Raw genomic sequence first — 16,187 nt, 5'->3', positions numbered from 1 at the left:
ATGAAGGCCAGCATTTCATTTGCCTTCTTGATAACCTGTTGCATCTGCAAACCAACCTTTTGTGATTCATGCACAAGCACTCCCAAATCCATCTGCACAACAGCATGCTGCAATCTTTCACCATTTAAATAATAATCTGATCTTCTATTTTACCTCCCAAAGTGGATGACCTTGCATTTACCAACATTGTACTCCATCTGCCAGACCCTTGCCCAATCACTTAACCTATCTATATCTCTCTGCAGACTTTCAGCATTCTCTGCACAATTTGCTTTTCCACTCAATTTAGTGTCATCAGCAAACTTAGATACGCTACACTCTGGCCCCTCTTCCAGATCATTAATGTATATCATGAACAGTTGCAGGCCCAGCAACAACCCCTGCAACACCCCACTCACCACTGATTGCCAACCAGAGAAACACCCATTTATCCCAACTCTCTGCCTCTTATTGGTTAACCAATCCTCTATCCATGCTAATACACTACCCTCAACTCCACGCATCCTTATCTTAATGATAAGTCTTTTATGCGGCACGTTATCATGCACCTTCTGGAAATCCACGTATACAACATCCACCTGTTCCCCTCTATCCACTGCGCTCATTATATCCTCAAAGAACTCCAGTAAGTTTGTCAAACAGGACCTGCCCTTTCCTGAATCCATGCTGTGTTTGCCTGATGGAATCACTTCTATCCAGATGTCTCGCTATTTCTTCCTTAATGATAGCTTCAAGCATCTTCCCGACTACAGATGTTAAGCTAACTGGCCTATAGTTACCTGCCTTTTGCCTGTATCCTTTTTTAAGCAGTGGCGTGACATTCATTGTCTTCCATTCCGCTGGGATCTGCCCAGAGTCCAGAGTATATTGGTAAATTATCACAAACGTGTCTACTATAACCTCCACCATTTTATTCAGTACCCTGGGATGCATCCCATCAGGACCAGGTGATTTGTCTATCTTGAGGCCCACTAATTTGCTGATCACTACCTCTTTAGTGACAGCAATTGTATCAAGGTCCTAACCCTCCCATTGCAGCCATAGCATCTCTCTTTGGCATGTTAGACATACCCTCCACCATGAAGACCGACACAAAATAGTCGTTCAAGGCTTCGGCCATTTCCATATTACCCAATATTAATTCCCCCTTCACATCTTCCAAGGGACCTACATTCACTTTAGCCACCCTTTTGCACTTTATATAATTATAAAAACTTTTACTATCTGTTTTTATATTTTGTGTTAGTTTACTTTCAAAATCTATCTTCCCTTATTGCTTACTTAGTGGTTCTTTGTTGCTTTTTAAAGTTTTCCCAGTCTCCCAGTTTCCCACTACTCTTGGCAACTTTGTATGCATGAGCTTAATGCCTTCTTTTATTTCCTTAGTTCTCCAAGGCTGGCTCTCCCCACCCTTACTGTCCTTGCTTTTAACTGGAATATACTTTTGTTGAGCACTGTGAAAAATCTCTTTGAAAGTCTTCCACTGTTCCTCAACTGTCCCACCATATAACCTGTGTTTCCATCTACGCTAGCCAACTCCTCTATTATTCCGTTGTAGTCTCCCTTGTTTAGGCATAATACACTGGTTTCAGATCAAACTATTGCACCCTCCATTTGTATGAGAAATTCAGTCATATTATGAATACACTTTCCAAGAGGATCCCTAACTACAAAATCATTAATTTTACCTGTCTCATTGCACAGGATCAGATCTAAGATAGCATTTTCCCTTGTAGGTTCACTAACGTGCTATTCAAGGAAGTTATCAAGGATGCATTGTATGAAGTCCTCCTCAGGACTGCCTTGACCAACTTGATCCACCCAATCCATGTGGAAGTTAGAGTCCCCCATGACAACTGCCGTTCCATTCTCACATGCATCAGATATTTTTTGGTTTATTGCCTGTGCCATTGTAATATTATTATTCGGTGGCCTATAGACAACTCCCACCAGTGACTTTTTCCCTTTACTATTCCTAATCTCTACCCAGATGGACTCAACATTCTGCTCCTTAGATCTTATACCGTCTCTCACTATCACCCTGATCTCATTCTTAGTTAAGAGTGTTACCCCACCCCCATCACCTTCTGACCTATCCTTCTGTATTACCTGATACCCTTGGGTATTTAATTCCCACTCATCTCCACCCTGCAACAATATTTCTGTAATGGCCACTGAATCATACCCCTTTGTACTGATTTGTGCCACAAGTTCACTGACCTTGTTTCGAATACTACAGGCATTCAGATAAAGTGTCCTTACACTCATTGTCCTTTTAGAATCTCGTGTCCTTTGCATTTGACTATTCTGTATTCCACTCTTTCTTTTCTCTTTTTTAACTTTTGCTCTGGTTTCTGCTTTACTTCCCTCTGTCTTTCTGCATGGATTCCCATCCCCCCGCCATATTAATTTAAACTGTCCCCAACAGCACTAGCAAACAATCCCCCTGGGATATTGATCTCAGTCCTGCCCAGGTGTAGACTGTCCAGTTTGTACTGGTCTCACCTCCCCCAGAGCCGGTTCCAATGCCCCAAGAATCTAAAACCCTCCCTCCCGCCCCACTGCTCAAACCACATATTCATCCTAACTATACTGCTATTCCTATTCGGATTAGCATGTGGCACAGGTACTAATCCTGAGATTATTACCTTTGAGGTCCTACATTTTAATCTATCTCCTAGCTCCCTAAATTCAGCTTGTAGGACCTCATCCCGCTTTTTTCCTATATCATTGGTACCTACATGCACCACAACAACTGGCTGTTCACCCTCCCCTTACAGAATGCCCTGCAGCCCTGATCCTTGCACCTGGGAGGCAACACACCAACCAGGAGTTCTATTTGTGGCCACAGAAGCTCCTGTCTATTCCCTTTTCTATGGAATCCCCTACCACTATAGCTCTGCCACTCTTTTTCCTGCCCTCCTGTGCAGCAGAACCACTCATGGTGCCATGATTCCAGTTGAGCATTGGTAAGTAATTTAAAATAATTTCCCTCTGTGATGTACTAATTTGGAAGCTCAGCAAAGGGTCAAATGTGAAACTAGGGTGGGGAAGGGGGATGAAAGCAAAGGATGTAAGAAGCTGAGAGGTGATAAGTAGAAGAGGCAAAGGGCTGAAGAAGAAGGAATCTGGTAGGAGAGGGCAGTAGACCATGGGAAAATAGGAAGGAAGTGGGGAATAGATGGGCAGGTTATGAGGGCAGGGGAGGGGAAAGAGGTGTGAGGGGGCCACAGGATTTGAAGGAAGACAAAGTGGGGGGGAGGGAAGAGGGGAGGAGTTACAGGAAATTAGAGAAATCGATGTTGAGGCCATCAGGTTGGAGACTACCAAGGCGGAATATGAGGTCATATTCCTCCAACCTGCGTCTGGCCTCAATGTAGAGGAGGCCGTGAATAGACGTGTCAGTGTGGGAGTGGGATGTGGAATTGAAATGGCTGCCACCAGATCTTTGCTTTTGCAGCGGATGGAGTGAAGGTGCTTGACAAAACGGTCACCCAATCTGTGTTGGATCTCACCGATGTAGAGGAGGTTGCACTGGGAGCACCTGATGCCATAAATGACACTGTTGGATTCACAGGTGAAGTGCTGCCTAACCTGGAAGGACTGTCTAGGGCCCTGGATGGTGGTGAGGGAGGAGATGTAGGGGTATGATAGAAAGAACCTTGAGGAAGCTTTGGTTTGATGGTGAGGGAAGAGAGAATGGTGCTGAATATACGAGTTGCAATTTTTACTGGACTCAGGCAGGCGTTTAACCTCGGGTGAGGAGGGCCATGCAGAAAGTGATATTTGATTTCCATGATAACCCTGTAGTTGGCAATGACTCTGGCAGAGGACAGCAAAATGATGGAATGGCTATGGATGGTCTTGCTGGAAGATACATTCTAGTCTGTACCTTTAGACCTTGTTGATAAGAACTACAATGCTACAATTGCAGTTCAGATGGAGTAAATCACGGTAAAAACGTAGGGAACCTTAAGAATGGAGAAAGCTATATCAAAATAAAAGCAGAAAATGCTGGAAAATCTCAGGAGATCAGTTAGTATCTATGGATAAAGAAAGAGGCTGAAGGTAGGCAGAGGTAGAAATTAAATAACATCTGATCTGTTGAGCATTTTTGCTTTTACTTTGAATTTCCAGCATGTACAGTATGTTGTGTTTGCAGTGAATTATCGTGTGAGCCAAGGTTGTTATATCAACATAATCTTCCATTATAGTGCCATAAATGGCAGCAGGCTTGTTTGAAAGTGTCCAAGACCACCAGCTTCTAAGATGCATGTTTCCTATCCAATGCCACAACTCCACAATTTGAATGAATTTTTTGAGGAGGTAGTATTGATGAGGGGAGTAAAAGCTGTGTACGTCGACTTTAGTTACGCCTTTCACCAGGTCTCGTAGTAGTCTCGTCCAGAAGATTAGAGCCTATGGGATCCAGGGCAGGCTGGCAAATTAGATCCAAAATAGGATTATAGAAGAGAGAGGGATGGAGGGTTGCTTTTCTGATGTGAAATCTGTGACCAGTGGTGTATGACAAGGATTGGTGCCAGGACCTTTGGTGTTTGTGACATACATTAACGACTTGGATATAAACATACGAGATACTGTATGTTTACAAATGACACAAAAATTGATGGTATTGTAGATTGCCAGGAAGGTTGTTTAAGGCTACACCGTGATATAGATCAGCTAGAAAGTTGTGCAGAACAATGACAAATGGAATTTAATCAAGGTCAAATTCAAGTTTACTGTCATATGCACATGCATGTGTGCACAGATGCAATGAAAAGCTTACTTGCAGCAGCATTCACAAGAAAAACATAAATTAAATATATTAGGGTTTTTCTGGTTGGTTCAAGAACTGAATGTTTGAAGGGAAGTAGCTGTTCTTGAATCTGGTGGTGTGGGACTTCAGGCTTCTGTACCTCCTGCCTGAAGGTAGCTGCAAAAAGATGGCATGGCCCGGATGGTGGGTATCTTTAATGATGGATGTTGCCAAATGCAATGCATTTTGGGAAGGCAAACGAGGGTATGATGTATACACTAAATGATAGGGTCCTAGGGACCTTGGGGTGCAAGTTCATAGATTACTGAAATTATAGCACAGGTGGATAAAGTAGTGAAGAAGGTATATAGGATGGAGACACAAGAGACTGCAGATGCTGGAATCTGGAGCAACACACAAAAAGCTGGAAGAACTCAGAACGTCAGGCAACATCTATGGAGGGAAATGGACAGTCAATGTTTTGGGTCGAGACTCTTCATCTGGTCAGGTATATGGAATGCATGTCTTCATTGGCCAAGGCATAGAATAGAATTGCTGGGACATAATGTTGCCCTTGAGAAGTTAATGAGCTGTCTTCCTGAAACATTGCAGTCCACATGATGAAGAATCTACCACAGTTCTATGAGAAGAGGAATTTCAGGATTTTGCTCAAGCATGAATAAAGGAACACCACTTTATTTCCAAGTCAGAATATGGTATGACTTGGTCAGAAAATTGGAGGCTGTGTTATTGGCTGCTCTTTATCATCCAGAAGATGAGTTCATTGGTTGAGGGCTGCTGTCAAAGAACCCTTGGCAAGATGCTGCAGACTGTGCACAGTAAGGGTGTCATATGCTGCTAGTGAACGAAGGGAATGCCAATTAAATCAGCTGCTCAAAAACCACTGGAATCAGTGGTTTTCAGCTTCTTTAATGCTGTTGGATCTGCCTCTTCTTTGGAGTTCCAGATTATGTTACTCTTACTGCTAGCTTGTACTTTGTGAATTGTTCTTTATTGGATGTTAGATATTGACAGTTGATTCTCAAGAGGAGGTGATTATGTTCTCTCATGTTGGAAATGATCATGGTCTGGCACTTTGTTTGCAATATTGATCCTTATACTTATTAGCTCAAGTCAGAATGTTGCCCAGATCTGGCTGCATGACATCATTGACTGCCACTTATCTGAGAAATTACCATTAGCTCCAGTTCCAGCCAATTGGTCTGCAGCCATCTTTGTTCCCCTTCTCCCTACACTCCCCCTGCTGGTAAACTCTGGTGAATTCAATGTACAAGAAATACTGTAACATGGGGACATGAGAGAATGCAGAGGCTGGAAATCTGGAGCAACACACACAAAATGCTGGAGGAACTCAGCAGGTGCCTGCCTGTCCTGCTAGGTTCCTCCTGCATTTTGTGTGCATTGCTCAAGAAATACTGCAAGTTTGGATTACTTGTTCCACTGGGACAGGACAGATCTACCGTAAATGCTAGTGCAGATGTATTAGAGAAATCAGGAAATGGCTGAGCACACAAGATTCATCAAAGTCTGGGACTCATCAACAGCTTGACAGTTCTGAAGATGTACTCCAGAGCTAGCTGTATCTCTAGCCAAGCATTCCAATACAATAATAAGATTGGAAAATTTTACATTCAGTCAAGACATGTCCAGGAATGGTAATGGAGATATCAGGTACATTGCCTAAGAGTTATGATTCTGTAAGTGTGACTATGTCGATATTGCCACATAACCACGTTAATGGGCAGGGGAACTACATTAGATAATTCTTAAAATTTAGGCTCTGAGTCAAATATTAAACCTATAATCGGAATAGTGAATCAGGAAGTATAAGACAGGGCTCCAGATCGGCTGGAATCTGCTGAACAGAGGATCAGCCATTATCTAATCCTCCATTTTGATCTGCCAGTTAATCTTGAATACTGCTCAAGTAGAGCAGTGAAAGTACTCATCAATCATTCTGCAATCTCTTTCCAGTAACCTATTTGCCTGTGTAAGTTGTGTTTCTGCTATTAAGTAACCAATTGTTATTGATTGTATGTCTGGTCAATAAAGTTGAAGCCAATAACCACTCAAGGGATTTGCAGGTATTTTGTATAAAATTTGATGGCTGGGCATACAAATATTGTGTCATAGGTTGATGCAGATAGATTATTATGTTTTATTCCTATCATATGCTGTCATAGAACAGTACAGCACAGAAACAGGCCTTTGGTCCACAATGTTTGTACCAACCATGATGCGAATTTAAACTAATCCTATCTGCCTACACATGGTCTATATTCCTCCATCTCCTGCTGTTCACGTGCCTGTCTATATGCTTCTTAAATGTTGCTATCGTATCTGCTTCCACCACTTCCCCTGGCAGCGCGTTCCAGGCATCTACCAGTCCCTGTGGAAAACAAAAACTTGCCTTGCAGATCTCCTTTAAACTTTCCCCCTTAAATCTATACCCTTTAGTATTCAAAATTTCCACCCTTAGAAAAACACTCTGACTACCAACCTATCTTTGCCTCGCATAATTTGATGTACCTCTGTCAGGTCACCCATCTGACACTTAAGAGAAAACAATCCAAGTTTGTCCACCCTCTCCTTATAGCTAGTAATTTTATACAGCTGCAAAATGACTTGCCAACTTTTATACTCAGTACCCCGACCAATAAAGGCAAGTAGGCTATATGGCTTCTTTACCACCCTAACCACTTGCATTGCCACTTTCAGGGAGCTCTAGACTTGCACCCCAAGATCCCTCTGTACATCAAGGCTCCTAAGAGTCCTGTCATGTAGCTTGGTACAGGTGATGCTGGTTTGGTACAATTAGTTGGCTTGATAGTTTATTTCCAAGTGCAGTTGAGAATGATTTGAACATGCAAAATAAATAAGAGTGGGAATAGGCCATACAATCCCTTGAACCTGCTTTGGCATTTAGTGAAATCAGAGCTGATATGATCTTGGCCTTAAACGTCACCTTCTTTCCTATTCCCCAGTAACTTGATCCCCCTATGGCCTTTGAATATATTCAATGACTCACAATGCCTGGAATTGTAAAAGTGCCAGATGGGGTAAAATCATTAGATTTCCTTCCCTAAAGGACATTTGGGAATAAACGGATTTTTTTAAATGTGGTAGTTTCTGTCATCATTGCTCATACTTATTTTTTTCTTTAAAATCCAGACTGGTGTATCTAACTGAATTTAAACCTACTAGTTGGGATTTTAATTTATAAACTTCAGATCATTAAGTCTTGCAGTGCATTGTAGTTCAGTCACAATTACTAAGCTACTGAATACTATGACAATAATCAACAGATCTGACAACAATCGTTTACCTACAATTTCATTTCTTGCATTTTCTACCCATTTTGAAAGTTAAAGCTGAATACCTGTATCATGAATATCAGTCATCTTATTAACCTTAGGCTTACAAAGAAAAAAGAACGCCATAAAAAGTTCATCGAATAGCAATTAACTCGAACAGCAAATTGACAAGAAAATGAACTGACTGAATCTTTGAGGTATAATTCTTACTCAACAAATAAGTGGGAACAGGGGAATTCCTCGGCAATCCCTTTGTTCTTTATGACTGACATCACTGAAATAATATGCCATATAGTCCTTGTATATCTGTTAATATTTTTAATAACGTGACTCTTTAGAGCAAAATTTAATTGACAAGATCATATGTTAGGGAGAATGGGGTGGATTTTCAATTTGCTGACTAGCTGTAAAACTAGAGTTATGTGTCGCCGATGTTATAAAATTTTTTATCATTAAAATTATATTTGGACAGTTTTTTGAATTGTCAATCAATCTGCTATACCAGCTTTATACTCAGTGAACACGTTGAAAATATATGCCAATATATTTGTCCATTTCCTATCATCAGTGGACCCGGACAAAGTTGCATATCAAATTATTTACATCAATCACTGAACATCCTTAGCGACCACAGATATTGATCACTTCAGAGACCGGCTATCTTTCATCAAATTGATGTTTCCCTGGATTCAGTTGGTAGCATTTTCTATTATTTCAAATTGTCCAAATGATTAAGGCACTGGTAAATACTACCTCATTGTACTAATGTGGTGAAATGATCAATATGGATAGCATGCAAAACAAAGTTTTTCACTGTACCTCGGTACATGTGACAATAAAAAACAAATTTACCACTGTGCTCCTAATCCATTGGAGAATGTATGCATTGATCTGAATCCTGTCCTTGCCATTGTGATAGCGATAGATAATAATCATGTAGCTTTGTTCATTGGCATGCAAGTGAAATTGACAGTAGCCTGAGCTAAATACTATTACAGGATATAAGAAATATGGTTGCATAGAAACTAGTTGCTTAGAAGAAATGGAGCAGAATATCAGAAGCAGAGTACAATGTGCAGCAACATCGATACACGCCTACTGAACAGGATTAATTGCAAGGCAAATATGAATAACTATCTGGAAATAAACATTGAAAAATGGCATTTGTTAAAATGTGCAAATTGAAACTTCATTTCAAAAATATGGAAAATAAAATTATGAATTGTCTTTACTTACAGGGCTGTAGTTTATTTTGTAAAATGTCCATTGTGATCTTATTGAGGAAGATGTATTTCAAGAAATCTTGGTATGCAGAATAAAAAACAAAATGAATCAGCTTCTATATGCTGTAAACACTTGTATATCTCAGACGAAGAGGATAAATATAACATTCCATTATGCTGGATTCTTAAAAAAATCTTGCAAATAATGTCTTTTTGAAATTTGATCAATTAGTTCTAAGTTACAATATAATTTTAAAAAATTCTATGATACTGATAGAATGATTGACAACTATTGTGCTAACTACAATATGTCATTTTAATGCGGTTACTTTCATAATAGGTTCAGCATACTATTTTAGCAAATCAAATGTCAGGGGTATTATAAGTTTAAAATTTGCCAGACTCAGTTTACTCAAGACCCTACTCTGAGAGATATTTTCAGGCAATGGCCTGGATTACCTTCCAGTCCTACAGGGGAAGCATAGTATTCTATTTCCTACATTCTTCTTTATTTTAAAACATTTTAAAAAAATTCTTTTTTCCCTCCTGAATGTTAATTATCATTTATATTGACATTATCATAAAATGACAGCATTCCTCTCCTGCAAACAGTAACATTATTTCACAAGTAGGCAGTAAATATCATGTAGTGAAAGCACATTCAAGAAGACTAGGCTAAATGTGTTGTAACATTGTGTGAAACATTTTTTTGTCATAGCAAATGCAAGGAAGTTGTGGGGATGAGGAGAGAGTGGGGAGTGGTGGTGAGGCCAAGATTGGATTAGCCATGATTTATTGAATGGCAGAACAGGCTTGAGTGTCAGATTGGCCAGTCCCCTCTCGTTATGGCATTATGTTTAATGGAATAATATGACTGGATTTGGATATAGGGTTGCTGGTCTGGTGTATAATTTGCAGATTAGCTAGTAGTACATTACTTGCATCTAAATTGTTGATCCCAGTTGTAAAGTTGGGTTACACAGGTGTGTCTCTCTGGCTCTGTACCAGATTAATGTCAAGCAAAAGCTGCATCATCAGCCCAAAACTTTTTTGATCTTTCTTTCACAACACTGCACTCCACCTCCAACAAGCTTCCTGTTGGAAAGGAACTAATCGACAAAGCAAATGGGAAACTGTTCAACTTGCATCACGTGCATTCCAAAAGGCATTTGATAAGATGCCACTTAAGACGTTACTGCACTAAATTAGAATGCATCGAGTAGGAGGATATATATTGGCATGGATAGAAGAGTGGTTAACTAATGGATAAATGGTTCATTTCCAGGTTGGCAATCAGTAACTTGTGGGGTGCCACACAGATCATTGCTGTGGCCCCAATTTATAATCTCTTCTAATTATTTGAACAAGGGTCTTTGGACAAATTTGCTGGTGATACGATGATAGATGGGTAAGCAAATTGCGAAGAGGACAAAGTACCTTCAAAGGAATATAGATAAATTAAATGATTTGGAAAGATGATGGCAGATGGAGTATAATGTGGAACAATGTGAGGTTATCCACTTGGAAGAAAGAATGAAAAAGCAAATTATTTAAATGGAGCAAGGTTACAAAATATTGTAGTACAAGGGAATCTGGGGGCCTTAATATATGGAGTTAGCAGGCAGGTACAGGAGGTAATTAAGAAGGCTTATTGGTATGTTGGCCTTTACTGGAATGGGTAGAGATTATAAAAGTAGGGAGGTTTGGGTATAAGTTTACATGTAGACTACCCTGTACAGCTTTGGTCTCTATATTTAAACAATGATATTCCTGTATTGGAGCAGTGCAGATAGGTTAACTTCACTGAAATGATTCTGATTTTTGGGATGAAAGGGTCATAATAAAGATTGAGCAGTTTGGGCCTGCATTCTTTGGGCATAGAAGGATGTGTCTTATTTTAATATATCTGAGGGAGATTGACAGGATGAGAGGAATTTTCCACTAGTGGAGTTATCTATAATAAGAAAGCCATGGTTTCAGAATGAGGTTCACCTATTTAAGACAAAGATGGTCTTGAATCTTTGTTATTCTCTACTCCAGAGATATGTGAAGTGGGAGTCATTGAGTATATTCAAGATGGAGATTGACAGACATTTGAACTATAAGGAAATCAAGAGCTTTGGGAAGTTTGATGTTGAAGCCAAGACTGGATCAGCCATGATATTATTGAATGGTGGGGCAGACTTGAGGGGCCAACTGGATGACTTGCATACTTGTTTTTTATCTTCTTATGTTACTGTATGCTTCTGAGACTGACACCACCAACAGATACCTTAAATCAATGGAGAAATATCACTAGTGTTATTGCTTCCAAATCCACTGTTAAGTGAACAATGTCAGCAAGCTCTCCCAGAGCAACATCCCTAACATCAAGGAAATTAATAAAGTGGCTGGAAACACTCAGCACTCAATGTTTCCAGTGTTCCTGTTCTCCCCCACAGCCCCCAAACACCTCCCCTCCCCCCCCCCCCCCCCACCACCAACATCAAGGCTTCCATCTACACTCAGTTGCTCCAATGAGCAGTCACAATGGGCCACATGCCAAAATCCAGACCTCTGGAATGTGCCCTCCAGGCTCCATCCATGTGGATCAGGTGGCAAAGAAAGGAGAAAGAAGAAGAAAACAATTACATACCTAGATTCTTACAATAGCATTACCATTTAATTACTGTTTTATCCCCTTGATTGTTATTACATGTGTTGGGTTACCTACATTATGTTTTTAATTTTATGTTCAGTAATACTGGGGCTGTTCAGTAGCACCAAACCACTCTCTCTCATAACAAACTGGAAGGCCAATTGCAGATCTTGGGAAACTACTGAGAGAAATCAAGCATCTCTGCTCTGGGGATATGATGGTCTGCCTAAAGGAAGGGAAATGACCATGTACTTCCTTGCAGCCATTAAAGTACAATAAAAATTATTGTTGGCATGGAGTGAAAGAATGTTTGGGACTAAACAGAATGCAGGTCTAAGAATTATTTTTATAGGGATCTCTGTGAATAAGCCTACAATCTTTTGACTGTAGGTACTTGGAAACACTTCAACTTTTCTGTTTTATTTCATTGTGATTGAGTAGTAGTAAAAAGTTTGTTAATGGCTCTCATTTGTTTATGAATCATTTTATGACTGGTTCAGCCACAACTGCACTGTAACCATTTTAGTGCTTCTGTTAATATTAACTGTGTCTGGTAAACTCTCTAGTGAACTCATTTCACTAACAGTTTGTTTATTCCTTTCATATGGTCAATCCTGCAACATTATCTTGATTGGCTATACATGTGAATGATATGGAAATGGAAAAAGACTTTATAAGGTATTCACCCTTTCATCTTCAGAGTGACCAAAACAGGGGGTGTTATTTCATAGTGGTTATGTCACTGTAAACATGAGTTTGGTTTCCTCATATATAAACAACAGTAATATAAAGGCAAAGCAAAAAGCAGAAAATGCGGGAGGCACTCAGCAGGTCAGGCAGCATTAGTGGCAAGAGAAACAGAGTCAATGTTTCAGGTCAGAATCCTTTATTCCTGGAAAAGACATCTGGAAGGTGATATGTGCCAAGTAAATATGGCCTGGAATCATACACAGGTATTAAAATGCTTTTGATATTAGTTTTACTGACTATCCAAGCATATAATTGACAGTTCAATCAGGATGTGAAAGTCATTGTGGGAGAATGAAAGGCAGAAACAAATAATAGGCAAATCACCAAAAGGATTGTAGGAAACAAAGTCACATGAAACTCATTGGGAAGGGAGTTTTTGATGAGGTCACATCAAACTATTTCATGGTTAACACAGATGTTCTAGGTTAGATATCGTAAGTGGTATTTTAAAACCCATTCAATTGTTATAAATAATAATTGATATTATACATTGATAAATCATTGAATATCAGTGCTGTAAACTTATTATTTGTCAGAGCAACCTATAAGTAAAAATGATTAATGGAATTTCTCCTTGGATTAGTTAACTCCACAATTTACAATTAATTCAAATCAACCTTTCTCTGGTTCCAGGATAATCCTGGAGGTATTGGCAACAGAATAATTACTGAAAATACGTTTTACCACCTCCACCACACCTGTGCTTTTCAATACTAGCGAGTGGCTAAAAGCTGAAGTCGAGTTTATTGTCATATGCAGAAGTACCTGTATGCACATGTGCAATGAAAAACTTGCAGCAGCATCACAGACGTAGATAAGCAACATTCACTCAAAAAACATAAATTAAACACAAGCTATACACAATTTTTAAAGAACACAATTAGAACAAAAATAAAGTCCATTTAGTGCAAAGTGGTCAGAGTGTTGCTAAACTGTAGTGATTAGGGTTTTGCCGGTTGGTTCAAAGAACCAAATGGCTGAAGAGATGTAGCTGTTCCTGAACCTGGTGGTGTAGGACTTCAGGCTTCTGTACCTCTTGCCCGATGGTAGCTGCGAGAAGATGGCATAGCTCGGATTGTGAGATCTTTGATGATGGATGTTGCCTTCTTGAGGTAGCGCCTCCTGTAGATACCACCAATGGTGGGGAGTGATGTGCCCATGATGTAATGGGCAGAGTCCACTACTCTCTGTAGCTTCTTACGTTCCTGCGGATTCAAATTGCTGTACCAGACCACGATGCAACCAGTCAGGGTACTTTCAGCAATATATCTGTAGAAGTTTGTTAGCGTATTCGGTGACAAGCAAACCTCCCTAACCTCCTAAGAAAGCAAAGCTTTCCTTATGATTGCATCTGGGCCTAGGATAGGTCATCCTATATGTCAACACCCAGGAATTTAAAGTTGCTCACTCTATCCACCACTGATCCCTCAATGTACGCTGGCACATGTTCGCCCTCCTTCCTCTTCCTGAAGTTAACAATCAGCTCTTAGTTTTGCTGACGTTGAGCACAAGGTTGGTTGTTGCAGCACCACTCAACCTGGTGTCCCATCTCACTCCAATCAGCTGACTCATTGCCACCTGTGATTTGTCCAAGAACAGTAGCGTTGTCAGCAAATTTGAAGATGGGATTGGAGCTGTGCTTAACCACATAGTCATGTGTATATAGAGAGTAGAGCAGGGGACTAGGCACACAGCCTTGAGGTGCACCTGTCTTGATGATGCAGCAAGGAGGAATGCTGTTACCAATCCTCACTGATTGCAGTCTGTCAACGAGGAAGTCGAGTATCCAGTTGCAGAGGGAGGTACAGAGGCCCAGGTCTTGAAGCTTGATTACGAGTTTGGGTGGGATGATTGTGTGTAAAGCCGAACTGTAGTCGATGAACAGCAGCCTGACCTGTGAGTTCCTGTTGTCCAGTTGGTCCAGAGCAGGGGGAAGAGCCAGAGAAATCGCATCTGCTGTTGACCTGTTGTGGCAGTAGCCAATTAGAGCAGATCTAGGTCATCTGAGGAATAAACCATAAATCATACTGTTGTAAAAACCCAACTCATACCCTGATGTCCTTTAAGAAAGGGACTCTAGCCCTTATCTAGCCCATATGTGACTTCCATACATTCAAACATAATTGGCTCTTTATTGTTTGCTGAAGTTGAATTAGTTGTATCAAATAAATTTTTGAGCCTCAAGAGGATCTTCTATCACCACATTCAAGGGCCAGACCCTTCCCCCTAATCTGGAATCTAGCTTAAAAACCAGAAAACGTATCAAAATATTTCCTTTTAAAAGTTATGAATGATGCAATTTGACGGCTGAATTCATGTTCCAGAACAAAACCATGTCATTTATAAGGGATGCATTATTCCCAAGAAGTCAATCGAACGAGACTTAAAGATCTTTTGAAACTACGCTGCAATGACACAAGCCAGATTCAACCGCGAAATGTATTACGTGAATATTTTAAAACTATGTGGGATGTCTGAATTGTCCTGACACAGTGGGCCCTGGCAACCACCCCTCTCTTTGACGAGGGATAGTTGAGACCGGCAGGCCATCGCTGAACTGGATCCAGCGCCGAGCGTTGCCTTGGAACGGGGTTTGTTTTCTTTCACCAAATAGACACTTCAATACAGGGGCAACATGAAATGGATGTTTAAGAAGACCATTCTTTAGGTGAGTTCCGTCGATGGCTGCCGATACTTGTTTCGATGCGAATTGAATTTCTTCTGCGTTTGACGTCCTCGGGGCCTGACTCGGACCTGCGCAGTTTGTATCTAGTTTGTTTTTCTGCAGGGTGTATAAATTGTTGCGTTTGCTTCAAGTTATCTTCATGGGTTTCAGAAATTGTACGCCCTACTTTTTAATATTGTATATTTCACGTTAAAACACGTTCCATGCAGTAATTTCTATATTTAGAGTTTTCGGATACTTATTTATTTATGTTCATCTTTATGCTAGCTTGCCCAACCCTTTTTTAATTTCAACAGCCTTCAGACTTCTTGTTTCTTCATAATACAAGTGCCATTTATATAACCAGAGATTACCCGTGTATAAGAACGTGCATTTATATAGTGACTTTAGTCGCATAAGAATGTTGCAAAAAGGTAATAAAGTATTATTGTTGTTCTACAGCGAACCGTTATATATATAAAATCAAGGTTCATTAATCACAATAAAAAAAACTATCTCATTCTTGGCTTTGATTGGGGATAAATATTTGGCAAAGCCATAAAGAAAATTCTTCTTTTAGGTAGTGAGATGACTGAAGAGTGCTATCCCAAATACAAAGCCACAGATGGAACAGGTGTTGTTCATTTGGGCCTAGGATAGTTAAGCATGTTCTACATGCCTTTTGGCTGTTTGCATGTGGTCTTTTCATGCTCCCATTGTGGAGACAGGAGGCTCTCAGTGACCTACTGCATGATGTTCCTCCATTTTGAGCGGTCAAAGGCCAGCGATTCCCATGAGTTGGTGAGGATGTTGCACT

The sequence above is a fragment of the Pristis pectinata genome, chromosome 13 (assembly GCF_009764475.1).
Source record: "Pristis pectinata isolate sPriPec2 chromosome 13, sPriPec2.1.pri, whole genome shotgun sequence".
In the NCBI taxonomy this organism is placed as follows: Eukaryota; Metazoa; Chordata; class Chondrichthyes; order Rhinopristiformes; family Pristidae; genus Pristis; species Pristis pectinata.
Note: the sequence above shows the minus strand (reverse complement) of the source record.